At 35.5% G+C, this 19,355-nt stretch overlaps 1 pseudogene; it reads left to right on the top strand.

Annotated features, from left to right (window-relative positions):
* Positions 1–2,947: 2,947 nt before the first annotated feature.
* On the top strand, positions 2,948–13,176 carry LOC100966171 (annotated as a pseudogene).
* Positions 13,177–19,355: the final 6,179 nt, after the last annotated feature.

Raw genomic sequence — 19,355 nt, 5'->3', positions numbered from 1 at the left:
AGACCACAAGGCAATAAATGTAGACTTCAATTCCAACAAAACTTGTAATCCCCACACAAAGGCATGGAAATTAAACAACCTTATGCTGAATGCAAGTGTATTTTTAAAGAAAAATAAGGGCAGTTTGTAAGTTGTTTACCAAGAATTCACATTCAAATAGCATGAGCTATTGATTGGCTATGCACCAGTTCTTTGTATTATAAATTCCAGGAACAGGAAAATAATAATGGGTGAGTGAGGCAGCTAGTTCAAAACAGAATGTGTTTACACAATTTCCCAGAGCATTTTTTGCAAAGGTGGGAGGGTTGGGGTGAGGAGAGGGCAAATGTGACTGAAGTCCCATATACACATCTCTCTGTGCCTGATAAATTATTCACATGTTAAATAACCCCGACTACCCTAACCTGCTGGTTTTTTGTCTTAAATATCTCTCTCAGATCAGGAACTTTCTGATGTTGCAGTGTTCTCTGAGGCTTCCAGTGAATCCAAATATTTATCCTTTTAAAGCTAATATTATAAGAATCTGAAGACACAGCATTAAAAACAGGAAAAAAAAGAAGAATGAAGCTCAGATTTTCAGAAGCCAATTGGATATAGCAGATGGCAAAAGGAGATTTCTCTCATTCCGTCTGCTGAACAACCAGGAGCTGAGGGGAGTTATAGCTTTTGAGAAATGCCTCAATTATTTCGTGGACCCAAAGACTCAAGTTTAGAAAAAACTTTTGTGGTCTTTAATGTATACACACCTAAGAGCACATTTGAATTACAAGGCATCTACTATGTTTCTTAAAAAAAAAAAAAAAAAAATGAGCAGAGAGAAAATAGAATAAAAAACACCCACAGGATTTTAGAGAGATGTAAATTAAATACAAAATTATCTTGAACCTTCTAAAGCAATGTTTTCAATCTAGGTAACTGTGTGAGAGTATATAGATTTTTCTGAAACTGTGGTATGGAAAACAAAGATCTCCGTCAATGATGGGCCTCTTGATGGAACTGACCAAGATGAATTAGTCACAGTGTGTTCTGAAAAGACTCTGGTAAATACAAGTAATACTTCTACCATCATCAATAATAAACAGTGACCAGAAAAGGCTGGTTTTTATGTGAATGATGGTGACAATGACTAACATTTGTTTGAGAGCAAACCATGTTTTTAATTTTTTAAAAAAGCTTTTTGGGATAAAATAACAAAGTAGTCACATGACTACACAAATAAGGTCTTCAGAACATGTGACTCACCTCATGACCTCAGATAGTTACTTTTTGTTCTGTGCCATGATCCTGTCTCTGCCATGAATGGAACTAAATTATGAAGTCCCTGTTGTATGCCTGCTACTTTCGAAACACTTTTGTTCAAGTAGTTATCACATCCTTATCAAGATCAAAAGAGTATAATTATCATCAAAGGGATGAGAAAAATTAGCTAAGGTTAAGTAGGCTATCCAAGTGTACACAATTAGAAAGAGGTTATTTAAAAGTGAGATCTTTTGACTCTTAACTCAGAAAGTCATCCTTTTTTTAGTGTCTTCAGCTGAAAGGAACTTCAAATTTATGGGACTTAAAATATGAGTTTCAGACAAACCTCTATTTATCCTTTACAGTCACACAGCCTCACTTTGTTTAATCAAAACTGCAGATAACAGTTGTAGTTATCATATAATTTTGTACAATAGTCAGTATATAGGTGCTTAATAAATACGTTTGGTTATGGAAGTTTATGATAAGGAAGCATGTGTATTTTTCTATAGATTGTAGGAGCTCAATCTGCTCATATGCAAATATTTAGCAGCCACTAGTTGGGGCTTAAGTATTCTCTCAAATAAGGAGACGTTGCTATGAAGGAATTATGGTAGATGATTATACATTCTTTGAGAACACTAATTTTGTTTCTTTAATTTCTGTGCTCTCAATTAAGCTCAATTTATCAAATCTCCCTAAACTATGAAGATAAATACTGAAACTAATTGCCTTAATAATAACTAGTTAATTTTAAAGTTCTTGAGGGTACATCCATATCTCCATGGCTTTAATATATACAAAATTTATGATAAGGAGGAAAACTTTATTATCATGTTACATCTAATATAATAATAATGCTAATTAAGATATAGGTAGACAGGTGATAACTTAGTTTTGAAAGAACATTTTTCAAGATCACATACTTAACATGTGTTCAGAAATCAGCTTCAAAAAATTATAATGATGGTTAAATCTCTTCCAATCTGCTGTATCTTCCACTTTTCCTGTAATTAAGTAGTGATGCTTGCCCTGCTTAATTATTATAAAGCTTTTTCTTAATGAAAGGCACTTAATTTTAAGCCACATTAAGAATTATCTTCATATTAGGCTTTATTATATTTTATGTAACAAAGCATTAAATTAAAATATATTTTATTACTCATTCTGGTTTTATGCTCAGCACAGTAAATCATTTATCAAAGCTTAACTTATAAAGATGACTTTAGAGGAAAGATAATCTAAAGAAAGATTTAGAACTGAAGATTTTCAGAAAAATGAATATATGTATTTGATTTAACTAAGTTAGAGTCATCAATGTTTTTATAGAAATAACACAATGGGAAACACTGTCAAAATTGAAGTGTCTGATAAGTATCCTACTAAGACTTGATTCATTTGTTTACTCGCTTAACTGCTACCTTCAGAGAAGACAGATTGATGGCATCATTTAGGTGATTCCAGATGAGTGAGGCCCATTACAAGAAAAAATCAATAACTGTCATATATCTGCAAATTTATAGATTTTCACATATCCTTTAGAACATATACTGCCCTTCAAAATCTGAAGAAAGACATATGCTGTTTTGTGCAAATTATTTAGAACTGAAAGCAGTTGCCCTCAGGGTAGAAGGATGGTGAAAGTGGAAGTGAGGGTGTCACTGACATGCTCAGATTCTGGTGGCTGTGCAGGTACTTAACCACTACCATGTCTGGTAAAAGGGCAAAGACCAAGGCCACCACAAAGCACCCTCAGTGCACAGAATCCAGTGTATTTGCCATGTTTGACCAATCAGAGATTCAAGAGTTCAAATAGGGCTTCAACATAATTGATCAAACAGAGATGGTTTCACTGATGGGGAAGATCTGCACAATGTGCTTGCCTCACTGGGAAAAAATCCAACTGATGAGTATCTGGATGTCAATGATGAAGGAGGCTCTGGGATGCATCACTTTCACCATGTTCCTCACTATGTTTGGTGAAAAGGTAAAAGGCACAGATCCAGGAGATGTCATCAGAAATGCTTTTGCTTGCTTTGATGAAGAAGCAACCGGCATTATTCAGGAAGATTACCTGAGAGGGCTGTTGACAACGATGGGAGATGGGTTTGCAGATGAGGGAGTGGATGAGCTGTACAGAGAAGCACCTATTGACAAAGGGGGATTTCAATTACATCGAGTTCACACACATCCTTAAACAAGGAGCAAAAGACAAAGGTACTGAAAAGAACTTCAAATTCCAGCCAGATGTTCTTGTTGCTTGGATATTTCTGAGATTTCCTTATCATATGCCCTTAGCTTTGGCTTTTCCTATTGTATTTATTCTAAGCCATTTTGAGGATATGTATCTTTATAATCAGACTGGAAATGGAACTTTTTATCATTTTCACCGTACAAAATATGGTAATTTAACTTACCAGTCCCACCCAAATAATTGCAGTCTATAGAGGCAATGTATTTTTCCAGAGAAGTTATCCACTCAATTTTTTCTGAACCATAATTAAACTTTACTACTTGCTTAAAAACTGAAACGAGTAGACTACAATAATTAATTACTTAATGACTATTTTCACTTTGCTAACGCTGTCGCCAAAAAGTAATCCATTGTTTCCAATAAAACTAGTATGAAGTTTTACTGTTTTTTGACCTCTTAGCTAAAACTAAAGATATTAAGTAAGTAAATATTGAAATTATGCCATGGATAGGTCCCATTTGGAAATTTGCTGTTTGCTGGCTTATTGAAAAATATTGCAGATCTTTGGGTAACCTCAACTCTTTGTAAATAACCCTATACATTTGGAATGGAAAATATGTTTCAGCCATGGTGCCCCTTCCCTATTTACAACTATGCAATTTATTGCTCACTGATTTTTGTTTTCTGACCCTAGATTTGTCTTTAGAATTTTTTTCAAAGCAATTCCCTAGGGTGCAATTGCTTTATGCTTCAAAATCTATTTACTATCAAAATTGTAAAAGCCAAGCTAGCCAAGACCTGTAGTTAAACAGCCCAACCACAGAATAAGGTAGAGGAGGTGCCCTATAAACATACACCTTGCTGGGAAATGAGTACAGGTTGTAAAGTGGGAGAGCATGTGAAGGTCAAATGGAGACTTTATTGGGTTAGGTACCATAGTTCCAGCATTTAGCCCTAAAAAGAAGATTGAGTCACATTTAATGAAGAAATCCACTAGTTATCAAATCTAAATGCTGCCCTCCAGCTCCTAAACATCCCTACGCCCTACATCATTGATTGGTATAAGCATTTTCATGTCATAATTATTGTTGTTTATTCAATTCCCACCATGTAGCAAGTATTATGTTAGTTACCACCACACACTCTGGAGTTGCAAAAACACCACAAGACCACATTTCTATTATACCCCTTTTATAGATGAAGAAATGTAGTTGGCATTTTATTCCTTTTTTACCATGCCAATAATTTTGCATTGGTGAATTATCAAAAATTTTAAAAGGAAAGTGGATATCAGTTATAACTAGTTATTAGAATGATTACTATTTTTTACCTATGTCTACTTTGGTCCATTTTGTCATATTTGCATTATAAAAAATATTGAGCTCAATGGACAATTATAACTCTTACCTCCTAGGCCAAAAGGAACCATCCGATCATATGTCCTCATGTACTCAACTATGGGGCAGGCACTGACCCATCAGGACAAAACTTTATAGGAAGTTAAAAGTTAAAAGTGATTCTTTTAAGGAAGAGAGTATTCACAAAAGCAAGTCACCTGATCTTGCTTATTTTGCTATTTTTAAGCATATTAAAACAATTAAAAAAGGAGGTAACAGAATCAATCCATTTTTAATTAATTATTGCTACAAACTAAGCTAAGTCATGTTTCAATCAGTTTGTTTCCAGAGCCTATTATGTTAAATTACATCTTTAAAATGATAAATTACACTTTGAAGTTGTGTAAGTAAGGGAGCAGGAAAGGGCAGATGAATTATAAAAACAATGCTAATTTATAATATCTGACTATTTTTCTTAGTTTCCTATATTCTTACCCACTTAAAAAAAAATTAGGTTTTGGGTGGCGCCTGTGACTCAATGGAGTAGGCTGTGGTCCCATATGCTGGAAGGCGGGTTCAAACCCAGCCCTGGCCAAAAAAAAAAAAAAAATTTAGGTTTCTCACATAGCCAAAACTTCCCACTTTGAAGGAGCTAGAACTCTAGTTACATATAGTCATGAGTGGGAACACTTTGTTTTTCTACTTATCTGCACTGAAATCCCTCATAGGAGTCTCTTTTTTCCTATTTTTAAGCCAAGTACTTAATTATGTCCTTGTAATTATTTATCCTTGACAATTCACATCAAAAATGACATAGCTACAGGGTTTTTTCTCTGATATTAGAACTTGGTTAAAAAGAGTCCATTCATGAACTACTGATCCTGCTGAGTGGCTTGTCATGTCCTGACACATAATTAATGTCAAACAAATTTTTTCTGACCTAGAATGTGACTTTGGTGCATTGAATCAATCAACTTTGCTCATGAAAACAGATTAACAATTACGGTCATTAAAACATGATTCAGCCTATAGACCCTCTGAATGGGTGTGTTTTTCTAAGTACATTCACGTGGCAGGTAAGTGGCCAAGGTTAATAATTGTGTAATTTGCAAAGAGCACAGGTCTACAAAATTAGTGCAGTCTGAACTTTTGCACTGAATATTTCCGTACATACTATGCACCTGTGATGCACTAGGCTCTGGATTTGGTGCTGATGGTACATGGTAACCTAAGGGTAACAGCAGCCACTTAGTGTCTTGTGTGAGATTGTTCTATTTCATTCACTTTCTTAGTATACTTATAATACTATGTATACAGAGATGCCCTGGTTTAGACCAGACCCCAGTGTTTATGACATGTCAATTGTCAGCAGTGGGAAAATTGCCTTTTAAATTTTCTGGGACAAAAATTGTGTCTTAAATATTTAAAGTGTTTTTCTGAAAGTAGAGACTTGAATTTACCTTTGAGAGTAGAATATTGCTTTGTTTGGAGAGATTGGGGTAGGGTGGATGTTCAATAAAGCTTCAGTGATGATTTAGCCAAGATAAAAGTAAAGACTGTTGGCCTCTTTGCCTACTTGCTCTGGCAATGGAGGACCATTTGCTATCTATGGCAAATGTCTTTTGGTCTGTAAGCCTGTATCTTGCTCTTCCTCAGTAAACTTTGTTTCACGCTTGCCTTAAAAAGAAAAGTAAGGACTGCTGTGAAATTAAGATTCCATAGGAGTGAAATTGGTTCTAAAAATAATATAAAGAATTACCTTTTAGTAATGGATGTTCCAACATTCTATTTCCTCTTGGGAAAGCTGCTTTTTTTCATATATGTTTTTCTGAGGGGAGTTGAGACCTCTTCTTTACATAGAAATGGCACACTCAACGTTGGTCCATGGTGGGAAAGAACTGCTGTTGCCAGAGGGCTGTAGGTTGGAGCCTAAAGACAGAGGGACTCAGAGGAGGTTTCTTTAGAGTAGGGCATACAAACTCTGAGAAATGCTATTTTGTTTGTTGTTTTTACTGTTTTGCAATTCCTGCTCATATTTCAAAACACACACACACACACACATATTTTGACATTCTTTTCTTAGTTGTTTAGAGGTGGTACTGCCTGTGTCTGTGCTTACAGTGTGTGTGTGTGAGAGAGAGAGAGGTACTTGCTTTGGTCTGAAGGAAGTTGACCCAAGATTATGGAACTTTCCTTAATAAAAGCTGAATTCTTTATTCAGAAGCTGGACAAGAAGCAGTGGGATTTGATACAAACTGGAATTTCTAGAATCTAGTAGGACCCTAAGATCATAAAAATTTAGGTTGAAAAGAGATGTTTGATTCTTCAAAGCTTAGTGAAGACTTATAAATGTAGAAACTAATGTTTAGAGGCAAGAAAGTACCTAATAAATGACATAGAAGTAATATTTTTACTCAGCTCTTGTTAATTCTGATTTAGATAGTGATGGGACTAGCTTGCAGTTGAATAGTCCTCTAAGAGCAATTTAATCATATGGATTAAGGAAAAAACATCTGTTTGAAGGCATCTGAGAGCTACCAAGACAGCTAGGACTTGAGGGACCAACGTCCTGCACAGAAGAGGCACTCAATAGAGTGTGCTTAATATGCTATGCCATTTTCTTCTGAAGTTTTTGACAGTTCATCAGAGGAGTGAATGGAAAGGATAAGAAGTCAAGGTAAAGCTTGTGCTGAATGACAAAAATACTGAATAGAGATTTTGGCAGTCTTTGAGACTGTCAATTCCCATGATATTCAGCACTACTGAGGTGGCCAATAAATGAGAACCCAAAATTCTGGAAAGAAAATGAGCAAAGGGAAGTGAGTTTAACATTAGACTACTTTCCCTTCAAGGCATTCATCCATTCTGAAGTACTTCAATCCAAGACATGGAGAAGCTTAGTGAAACAGCTTCTCCTAAGAGGCTGGAAAACTCTGTAGAACAGTTGACAGTTCTCAGTGCTGGATAAAACTGGATTTCAGTGTGAAGGATCTCTAGCTAGCATGCTAAGTTTTCAGTTGGTATCACTGCAAGACTCAGTCTAAAAACTAAAATAAAACATAAGTGTATCAGATCTTATAAAAACTTCAAAATCCACACATAAAGTAGTTCTAGTACTAAAAGTATTAAAATACTGCTTATCTGCCTGCCTGGCAAAAATGAAGAACAATCACTTAGAGAAAATAACAAAAATAAAAAGCTTCTACAAATTCAGTGTAGACTCAATCACGAACACCAGTGGACCAAGAAATGTGACTAAGAGGAAAATAAGATAATGGAAATACATCAACAGGTGGTCCACATAACAACATAAAAACTGGGCAATATCATTGTAAAATGTCATTTTCTCATGTGAATTTAGGAAATTTTCTCACATAAATTTAGATGTAAACTGTTAAAAGCAAATGTTAGCAAAATAAATCTTTTGATATTCAAAAAAATAATATATCACAAGCAGGGCAGCACCTGTGGCTCAAGGAGTAGGGTGCCAGCCCCATGTATCGAGGTGGTGGGTTTAAGCCCAGCCCTAGCCAAAAAAAGGAAAGAAAGACTGCAAAAAGAAAGCAAAAAGATAATATATCACAAGCAAACAAGCAAATTGGATCTATTCTGGAAGTACAAATTTTGTTTAACTTTCTCTCTATGAAGAAAAAAAGGAAGTAGCTTAGAACATCCTCAAGAGGTACAGTAAAAACATTTTTCAAAAAATCAAATCTTATTTATAAAAAAAGAAAAAATGAACAAAAACAATAGAGAATTAAAAATAAAAGGCAATTTTTTTTATTTTGGTAAAGTATATCTTTAAAAAAAATTACAACTTTTCCTCAATGGTATTATATAGAAATCTTTCACCTAGCATTCTGAGAATGGGTCAAGGAGGCAAAAGTCAGTTCTGGTATTTAATTTGCACTGGAGATCCCATTTAGTGTAACAATTCAAGGAGAAAAGTATTAAAAGACTGATCATAAATAAATAACATGATCACTATTCAAAACAGTCTAATTATATATGAAGATAATCCAAAAGATCATCCAGGTAAATTATTAGGATTAATAAACGAACTCACCAAAGTTACTCAATATAAAGAATACAAAGTCAGTGTACTTCTTTATACCAGAAATAAAATTTAAAAGTAAAAAAAAATAGACTTCACAATTATATTTAAGTAAATATTTAACTTGTGTTGATTGGAGGATCCAATTCTGTTAAAATTCCATTTTTTCCCAATTGATCTATAGATTCAATACCACCTCAATCAAAATATCATCAACATTATTTTTAGAAATTGCCAATCTGATTTTAAAATTTGCATGCAAATACAAAGGCCAGAAATAGCACAGACAAAGTGAAGAAGAATCAAGCCAGAAAATTTAGAAAAAAGGATATTGACATTTTTTTAAAGAGCTAGTATAGGTATTAGTGCAATTGTAGATCAATTGACTATTGAGAAAATATTGGTCCAGAAGGAGTCTCACATGTATAGACATTTGATCTATGCCAATGTTTTGCTGCAGAATAGTGGAAAAAGAATGGTTTTTTAGTAAATGATATTGGTGCATTTGGATATTTACAGGAAAAATTGGAACTTGTCTCTCTAAATTGTATCATATATAAAAGTAACTTCAGGTCTTTTAAGTTAAGTGCAAATGTAAGACACTAAAACTAGAATGCAAGAGATGAAAACATTCATGACTTTACAGGTAAGGAGTAATTTTTTAAATCTTAATAAGCACTAATAAAAAGTAAGAAAATGAAAAATGGACCATATTATGAAGAAGAATAAAAAATTAATAAATTAGTAGAAGGAAAACCTCAGGCTACAAAAGATATTCACCATATATACAAATATATATGTATTACTTTTACATATATATACAAATATATAGCTATGATACAGTAAATAAAAATTCCTGCCAAAAAAATCAGCAGGAACACTTTACTTCACAAAAAAGAGTATTTGAAATGGCCAATAAACAAATGGAAATGGCACCAGACCTCATTAGTAGTCACAGAAATGTAAAGTAGAAACAGACATAAAATAGATTAGGATGACTAAAATTAAAGAGACAAAAGCAAGTTTTGCTGAGTTTGTAATGTGGATGATTAGATCTCTCATGTACTGCTGGGGGGTAGAAATTGACCACACTCTGCAAAAGTATATGGCAGCGTCTATTACAGCTGAATGTTAGTTAGCATGCCCAATATCTCAGAAATTGTACTCCTAAGTGTATACTCAACAGAAATGTGAACATACATGTACCTAAACTTATATACATATATAGTCAAGAAAATGAAAACAATCTAAATGCTTACAATACTGGAATACATAAATGAAATCACTATACAGAGTGTAATCACGGCATACAGAGCTGTGCGCAACATGATTTAGCAATGACAATGATCAAACTACATACATGAATTTTATTAACACATTTTAAGCAAAAAAAAAAGCTAAGCATTAATAATTACATATTCCATATAAAGCTCAAAAAAAGGCAAAACAAATTGATAGTAAAAGGCATGGCAGTGGTTGCTTTGGAAAACAGAGGTTGGTAGCGACTCGGATGGGTGTTTCTGGGAGGCTGACAATGTCCTGGTGCTAAGTGTTGGTTACACAAGTGTGTTTACTTTTTGATGAGTCATCAATTTGCAATGTTAAGATTTTTCACTTTTATTATCTAACATTCATGTAAATAAATATACTAAAAATAATTAAAAGCACAACATGATAAGTGCTATCACAACTTCCACAAAGAGGGCAGTCAATACATTCCCTTCAAATGAAAACCTGCCCAAGGTAGACAGTGTATAAGGTTAACTCTACATGAAGGTGTCTGGGAGGCACTCAGATAGTGCCTTCGATGGGATTGTGGAGATAAATAGATACATAGCATTTTCTGGGCACAAAGAAAGGACTTTGTACACTGAAGAAATAGCATGAGCTGCGAAACTTTCTATCACTTAAAATTCTGCGAATGTAGTATCTTCCTGCAATTACTGAAATAATTGCTAAAGTTCTGCCACTTGAAGCCCTTTCCTCCATATTATCAATCTATGGAACAGAAATGCAGTGAAAGATAATTTTCTCTGCATGCAGTTGAGTATCCATTGCCTCCTTCCTGCTGATTACCTACCAGACATGTGGCTACTCATTACCCCAGAAGGAGGCCTCAGGAAAGGAAGAGGGGAAAGTCAAATTAATTAATTAAGCAGCCCTGGCCAAAGGTTTGGTAGTGGGAGGAGGTTGAAACTAATGGCTAAAATGAGTCTCTTAGATTTAATGAAACTTTTAGTTTTGGCTTCCCCGGGACTATGTATAGAAATGAGAATTACGCTTTAATTTCCTTTTCAATGGTGTCGCATCTGACACAAGCTCTTGTACACTTAATTCAACAATTAAAAGTTTTAATGTACAGAAGATGCTAGGGAAAATAGCACCCATTTCAACTTAAAGTATTGATTCCCTGAACAAATGCGACATATGAAAGCAAAAACTACATTTTTAAACAATAGGCTATATGCTATTTGAAAAATGCAATGGAAGAATAACATTTACATTCTGAGGTGCACGTAACAAAAAAAATTGCTTTTTAAAACCAAATGTCACAAATTTTTCTTTCAAAATTATGTAACATATGCCAGTTTTAAAAAATAATAAGCAATATGTTTATTCATCAAACTTATTCCTTGGATCATTCAAATTTAATCAATGGCTTCTAAAATGAAGTACATTTCATTAGATTGGAATATAGTTCAAGACTTCCCATGAAAGATATTTACTTTCAACAGAATTTGAAAGCAAAGCCATTGACAAACGACTTACTGAGGACTGAGAAGCTTTATATTAATACATCTTCAGAAAACAACCTATGATTAAGATCATACATTACCCATATCAACTGTGTCTGCTTACTCATCACCAGTGAATGCACTTTTCACTGGTCCCACTGGCATCCTGGAACCTACATATGCATCAGAAAAACAGGGGGGAAAACAAAACAAATGGGAAAAATTCACAATAGCAATTCATAATGAAGGGAAAACAGCAAAAGAATGCAAGGGCTTACACCGAGCTAAGAGAACATAGCATACATAATTAGAAGTCATTGTCTCTTTCCAAAATTTTAGAACATCCATAAAAAGCCTGTGGAAGAAGAGCCACATTCTTTTTGACAAATGTGCAGAGCATGTGCAAAACTAGGATCTATGTGGATCTATGATGAAGTCAATTGTTATAGTACTAGGATGTTCCTGTGTCAGGTTGATAGAGATTATGTACTTCAAAGTCTGAGCAAATAGTAACTTAAATGTGAATCTAAAATTTCACTCTATCTCTGAACCTAGAAAGTTACTGGTTTGCTTCAGTTCAGTACCATCAAGTTTTTGAGTGAGTTGTATAGCTGTTTGAGGGATGACAAAAAAAAAAAAAAAAGTGAGGTAATGAGATGTCTAATTACTTTTTTCAAAACGAATGTCCACATATGAGATACATGGTTAATGAGCACTACCATAATCTTGCCACAATCTCCAGGTAAGAAATTATCTGATCAATAAGAATATTAATTATATAGATTTTCTATCTTACTTATAGGAATAGAGTGGAGCTAGAGACACAAGTTATCTATCATATGTCTATTCCGTAAGTTCCACCAGGGACCCTACACTTTTAAGATAGTTCTATTACACAGAATCTCAACTGTTCCTCCCATCTTGGCATCTTAAAATGCTGGGAATTCAAGTGTGAGCCACCACACCTGGACTGTACATGGGTATTTAATGACATCTTTGGAGCGGTCACATGAGCCTTGACTTGCCTATACCTCCCCCAGAGATTCCTGTGTAGTTAAGCCAGGGTAGTCAGCTTTCTGTTTTCTGTACCTAAAAGCACCTAACAAATGCATTTACTTCTATCCAAGACTTCTAGGGCTTTTTCTTTCTTTATAGCACTGAAAATTGAAAATTGGTCATGCTTCTTGTTTCTAAAACAATGACTCGTAATATAATGTGTATAGAGACACTTTAATGTTAAAGATAAAGGGGATCAAAACAAACCATGAAGAGTTAATTCCTGATATGGAAAACAAATTGCTCTAAACCACAACCTACAACTATATTAAACCATGCCCTTGACACAAAGAGTTCACATTCCAATGGATAAGAAAAGTGTATATGATTAATTACAATACTATCTGACAAGTATAGCAAATATAATACTCAAAGTTCAACCTAAACTCTTCTTAAAATCTTTTTTCTTTATTTCTTGTTTTAGCTCAGGGCAGCATCATTCAAATTCCAGAGTCTTCCTTCTCCTTCACACTCACAATCAACCCAATTTTTAAACTTCCCTTGAATGTGTACCAGGTCTGCCTTCACTTACAATATGGTGTCTGTTCAGCAACCTTGTAAGAATGTTCTAGACTCTTGACTGGTTTCTCTATCATTAGTCTTTTTCTATTCTTTCTTTATTTTAATAACTGCTACCAAAGTCATATTTCTGAAAGTTGTTTGAATATATCACTTCTCCACTTTAAAATCTCTTTAGTTTCCCATCGTCTACAAGATAAAACCTGACTCTTTAACATGACTGATGCATGGGGGGAGTTCTATTTAGAAAGACAGAACCAGAGAAACAGATATAGATACAGATAACAATCATTATTATGAGGGATCAGTTTACACTCTGGTGAAAGCCAACAAGTCCAACAACCTGCAAGCTGGGAGGCCAAGAAAACCAGTGGTGCAATCCCAGCCCAAAGTCAGAGGCCTGAGAACCAGAGATCCAGAGGTGTGAGACCAAGTCTGAGTTGGAAGGCAGAGAACAGGGAGCTCCACTGTCTAAGGAGAGATAAAGATGGATGTTCCAGCTCAGCAGACTTGGTAAATTTGAGCTTCTGCTCTTATGTTCTACTCAGGCTCTCAACAGATTGGGCGATACCCATTGACCACTGTAAGGGCCACCTTTTTTACTCAGTCTGTGGATTAAAATGCTTAATATCTTTCAGAGACACCCATACAGACACACCCAGAAATGCTTTAACATGTTTGTGGGAGTCCTTTAGGGCTGTCAAGTTGACACAAATTGACCATCATAGAAGATAAAGCCTATCATACATCCTGGGAACCTACAGTTTAAGTGACGGATGCTATGGACAACTAGGATTCCCTGAGAGTGTTTACGCTCTTTCAAGCCCTGTCCTTATGCCAAGAAACTCTTCCATTTCCTTCTCTATCTGACTTGTACTTCCCAACTAGTCCAGGGTAAGAGTCTTTGTGAAAGCTCTTATTCTCTCTGGCAAGGTGACTTGCCTTACCTTTTTCTGGCTCCTTCTTTATCTCTCTCTTATTCCCCCTCTTCCCCTTCCCCTTCTTCAGCCTCTTCATTTCTCTTTCTCTCTTTCCCATTTTTTACTTCCTCCCTCCTTCTCTCTTTCATTATTCTCTTTCTTCCCTCCTTCCCTCCCCTTCCCTCCTCCCTTCTTTCCTTGTCTTTCTCTCCCTCTGCTCCCTAGTCTCATTAAGCACACTTTCTAACCATCCCGTAATTATTTGTCATTATAGTTGTACTTTCAAAAAAGCCGTGAGTTCTTTGCAGCAGGAGACTTTGTGTTACCAGGGACTAATTTTTTTTTAAAACCAGGGGACAATATCTAATTTCATAACATAAGGAAATAGTTGCATATATTTAACATTGCTATTAAAAACCTCTTAAATTCCTCAGAAAAAGTGAATTATTAAGAGTAATAACTAATACATACAATTGAGTTGCCATGTGACAAGCTTTCTGCTTGAATAAACATTTGATATGCATTTATGTATGTACAACTTGGGCAGTTACGTATTTATAAATAAATACATATATGTGATAATATGTATTAAATAGTAGAACTCAAGAAAATGTATAATTAGCTTTGTAAAGTTTTTATAATTCTTTTTGCTGAAGTCAGAGGGGTGGATTTGTGCAAATTAAATATATGTATTATGACTTAATTATATTGTTTTTTCATTGTCTCAGATTTGGTTAAAATTTGTTTAATTTTTAATTTTTATGAAGTATGGATAGTGCATGGGATGTGATAAATCTAATAAAGCTCTTTGGGCCTCATCAACTTTTCCTCAGTGGGATTCTCCCTTTACTGGCTAAAAATCAACCCTAAATCTCCAAATTTTGAACATTCAAAAATTCCATCTTTTTTAATCTCCAGGTATTAGCAAAGGGACAGAAAGCATTGTCCTTTTCAATTTTCAATTCTCCTACTCTAGCTTTGACCAAACAACAGTTTTCTCTACCCACTGTATGCTAGCCCTGACTCTAAAAACAAAAATATTTATTTGTTGAGGAGTTATTTTCAGGGCTGGCCACACCTTTCTTGGGAGGCTAATAACTGCCCCCTGGTGGTAAAGTGTGTACACTTTTAGGAAAGCAAAGGCTTGCCTACCCTTCCTGGCAGAGGTGAAAAATACCATTCATTCCTTCCTGAAGAGTTCATGCACACAAAAACAAAGTCTTATGCAGTTTGTCAGTAGGCCACCTGATAGTTTAAACTCCCAGTTATGCTTTCTGTTTTCTGTTTTAACTTTAATTTCTAATTAAGGTATTCTAACTACGTGCTCACACAGCTCTTGGCTCAAGTTATGCAGCTAAATATGCTTGGGGTATGTTTGTCATCCTAAAGGCATGTCAAACAAGCTGGGTTCACAATTCTAAGATCAAATCCTATAAAACCATCAAATCTCCAAAAATATAGAATTAAGAAGCATAGACAACAAGATAATTAGGTACTCCCCACAATTCCCAAACCATGTTCTAATACTTTCAGGGGTTACCAAAGTGTCTCTCTAAGTGGAATGGCAAGGAAGCAGGGTAGTGTGGAGAGGTGGTCCTCAACCTGGGTGACGTTGCCATCCCCCAAGGCATATTTGGTAATTCTCACATCTTTTGTGTGTATGTTTGGGGTACTAGCACCACTGGTATCTAGTGTATAGAGAACAGGGATGCTACTAGGTGTCTTAGAGTACCCAGGAAAGTCCCTCAGCCCCAGCAAATGATCCCAAGTATCAGTAGTGCTGAGGCTGAAAAGCCTAAGTGGTTTGAAGGTTCTGGAGTCAGTCAGACATACTTCATATCCTAAATCTGCCTACTAGGTTCTCTAAAGCCTAAGTGTCCTCTTATGTACAGCACAATAATACGAACTTTTACCTTAGGTTGGTGTAATGGCTAAATGAACGATTCTATACAAAGCACTTCTCACAGTGTCTTCAGGATAAGTACCAACTCACTATCTAAGTTATTATTGTCACTATTTTCATTAAAACTTTTCTGTTCAAGAGGAATAAAGAACTTTTCAGGTTAAAATGAAACAAAGATAAATTCAGTACTACTAATAAAAATATGTCTTATATGTAGAAGTCAAGGGGACTTGGTCCTCTGAATGTTCCCTTGAAAAATCACTGATAAGATGCAGAATGATGAGCAGGTGAACATGCAAACAAGTCTGTGTAATGTGTGTACATGGGAGACTTCAGAGTGAAGTGCCAAAGCAACAGGGGAAATTGTCCATTTTTATGCTTAGTTTCAACAAAGTATGGATGGCCATGGACATATGTTTGGTCAATGGAGTGTGATCTAAAGCTAAAAGATTGAGTGGGAAACCAGCAAGGCCTGTCTGTGTGGATTCTTCTTGGCCTCCCTGGGTGACATTCCTCCCTTCTGGGCTCAGGGCAGGACCCTCTCTGGAATGGGGGTCTTGTGATCTATCTACAGACAAGGTAAGTCAGATAATTTCTTATAATCATTTTTTACACAGAAAGGCAGAAGGAATGTTAGAGTAATATTTTTAGGTTTTATGGCTGGTTTGGGGGAAAAGAGGTTGTGGTTTCTGTGGCCTGCCTTGGGATTCTAGTACTGTGACTACCCTTTGCTTTTGAGGATAGAGAATCAATTATAATTTCTCTCCTCTCTTTCCACCCTTCCCAACCACCTCCTGAATGTAAAGGTCTACTTATGGGAATGTCTTGTTGAATATAGCATTCTTTCAGTCTACTCTTAGATTCTGAGAATTGTCTTCACTTTTGAAATGGTTGCAGAAATATCTGACTCCTCATTTTTTTTTTTTTTTGAGACAGAATCTCACTGTGTCGCTCTCAGTAGAGTGCTGTGACATCACAGCTCACAGCAACCTCTTAGGTCGATTCTCTTGCCTCAGCCTCCCAAGTAGCTGGAACTACAGGCACCTGCTACAGCGCCGGGCTATTTTTTGGTTGCAGTTGTTTAGCTGGCCTGGGCTGGGTTCAAACCCGCCACCCTTGGTGTATGTGGCTGCTCTATAACCACTGTGCTACAAGCGCCAAGCCCTGACTCCTCATTAGCTTACAGTTCTTGCTGGTGAATGTCACGAGATAGGAGAATTCTGCATTGGAAGGAGTTTTGGAGATCAACAGGTTCTGCATGGAAATGAGCCTTGGAACTCAAAGATACATGAAAGTGTCATGTAGGCTATTTGAGTTCTAAATTTAGATATAACGATAGTGCAGTGAAAGAAATGAGATGACATAAACCATCCCAGTAGTGAGATGGTGGTAACTTTGTAAGTCCATCTAAAATTTCCAATCCTGGCTGCCTCAGTAGAGATGGGAGAGACATTAGTTATCAACCTAAAAACCAACCACCACAACAAAAAACTCAACTGTGTTATAAATTGACTTAATTAAGAAAGAGGTCTAAGATACTGACTTTGAACATAGAATTATTGAGACAGTATCATAAACATACACCATATGGGTTATTAATCTAAGTAGCTACTGCTGCAAAAGAGTCCCTAAAAGAGGAAAATAGGGGAAAAGACATTCTACAAGGTTATTGAAAAAGGAGAATGAATCCAAAGTATTCCTCAAAAGTTCATGCTTCAGAAATGAGTGATTCTCCATGCTTTGCATAGAAGAATAAAACAGATGTGTATCAATCAGTCCAGATTGCTCTTAGAAAGCAAAGAGCAGGTCCAAATAACCCTTTTAATACCAAAAGATTTATGGTCAAAGTCATCCTCAGCAGACACATGTTAAATGAACCCATGAACCAATGAAAGACTAGATTTCTGGGGGTTTTTTTGTTTTTTTTAAAGATCTCGTGTCTGTGACTGATATTTGATGGAGGATTAGAATTTTGGAGGCCTTAATATTATAGAAATTTAATTCTTGTCTGTACTATTTTTATGCCTGTAATAATGAGCCAACATGAAAATCGTACTATTTCCTTACTACCACCTTGACCAGTTTGATGTCCTTAGAGAAAGGTGATATTAAAAAATATTCTCTGTTGCCTTTCTCTCACTCACCTCACAAACTACTGTAATACAGCAAAATGACATATATGCTTGCAATAAATATTTGTTCCTAGAGAAAAAAGACTAAAGAAACAAGGCTAGGGAGAGATGAAGGTAAGGCTTTGACTTACCCAGATGAAGTTGTCGAAGGCAAATATTGTTTTCCTTTGAGTTCTAGAAATACAGAAGAAAACAAATGAACAAGTAAGCAGTGAATAATTTCTAAAGTTTTCTAGTCTTAGGCTCAATCTGAGCATTATTTATCCCATGTAAGTCTCTTCCTTTGCCCCTCCTTACTTCTAATGCCTGCATCTTCTAATTCTTCCCTGTCAGTCAACCATGACTAACTTATTTTTTATGGAATTATTTATTAAGTTTTATGAAGATAATTCTACCCTATTAGCTTCTGTGTTCCACAGTGAAAAATTGAGAATCTCTAATGTCTTTAAAATGCAAAGAATTTAACAAGAAAAAGATTGACTCACCAATCTCCTTCCCATCATTTTTCAGGAAAAAAAAAAAAAGAAACCCTTGAGTAATTTGTTGTTAAAGTTTCTTATCAGTAAATCAACACACAGGACAAAAATGGTTTCCTATAGTTGGAGTTCTCATTAGAAATAGGTAATAAAGGTCTTTTATGTTGATGGTAAATGTGTTCTCAAGTAATTTTTTTTTTTTAAATAAAATTAGGGGTGGCACCTATGGCTCAAGGAGTAGGGCTCTTGCCCCATATACCAAGGGTGTTGGGTTCGAACCCAGCCCTGGCCAAAAAAAAGAACTACAACAAATAAAAATAAAATTAGGCTTTAGATATTCTTCCTTGGATTTCAAACACTGACAGAGATGGTGAAGAGTATTGTTAGAAGTTAATTGACGCCAGTGATCTCATCAAGTATACAAGTCACAGTCTAGGATAGTCAGGACATAGCATTTTGACATTGCAGATATTGAATAAGATATGTCAATGTAGACATGATCTACTCTATAGCAAAATGTGTGGTATTCTGCCTACTCTGCCTACCATTGGTACTTAGTAAAGATGGATGGAGGAACATTTTCCAGCTCCATCCATGTGAACATGAAGGATGTAAAGTCTCCATCTTTCTTTATGGCCACATAGTATTCCATGGTGTACATATACCACAGTTTGTTGATCCATTTGTGGACCGATGAGCACTTGGGCTTCTTCCATGACCTGGCAATTATGAATTGGGCTGCAATAAACATTCTGATACAAATATCTTTGTTGTAATGCGATTTTTGGTA

The sequence above is a fragment of the Otolemur garnettii genome, unplaced genomic scaffold (genome assembly GCF_000181295.1).
Source record: "Otolemur garnettii isolate 467f Iridium unplaced genomic scaffold, OtoGar3 scaffold00111, whole genome shotgun sequence".
In the NCBI taxonomy this organism is placed as follows: Eukaryota; Metazoa; Chordata; class Mammalia; order Primates; family Galagidae; genus Otolemur; species Otolemur garnettii.
Note: the sequence above shows the minus strand (reverse complement) of the source record. Positions and strands in the feature narration are given on the sequence as shown.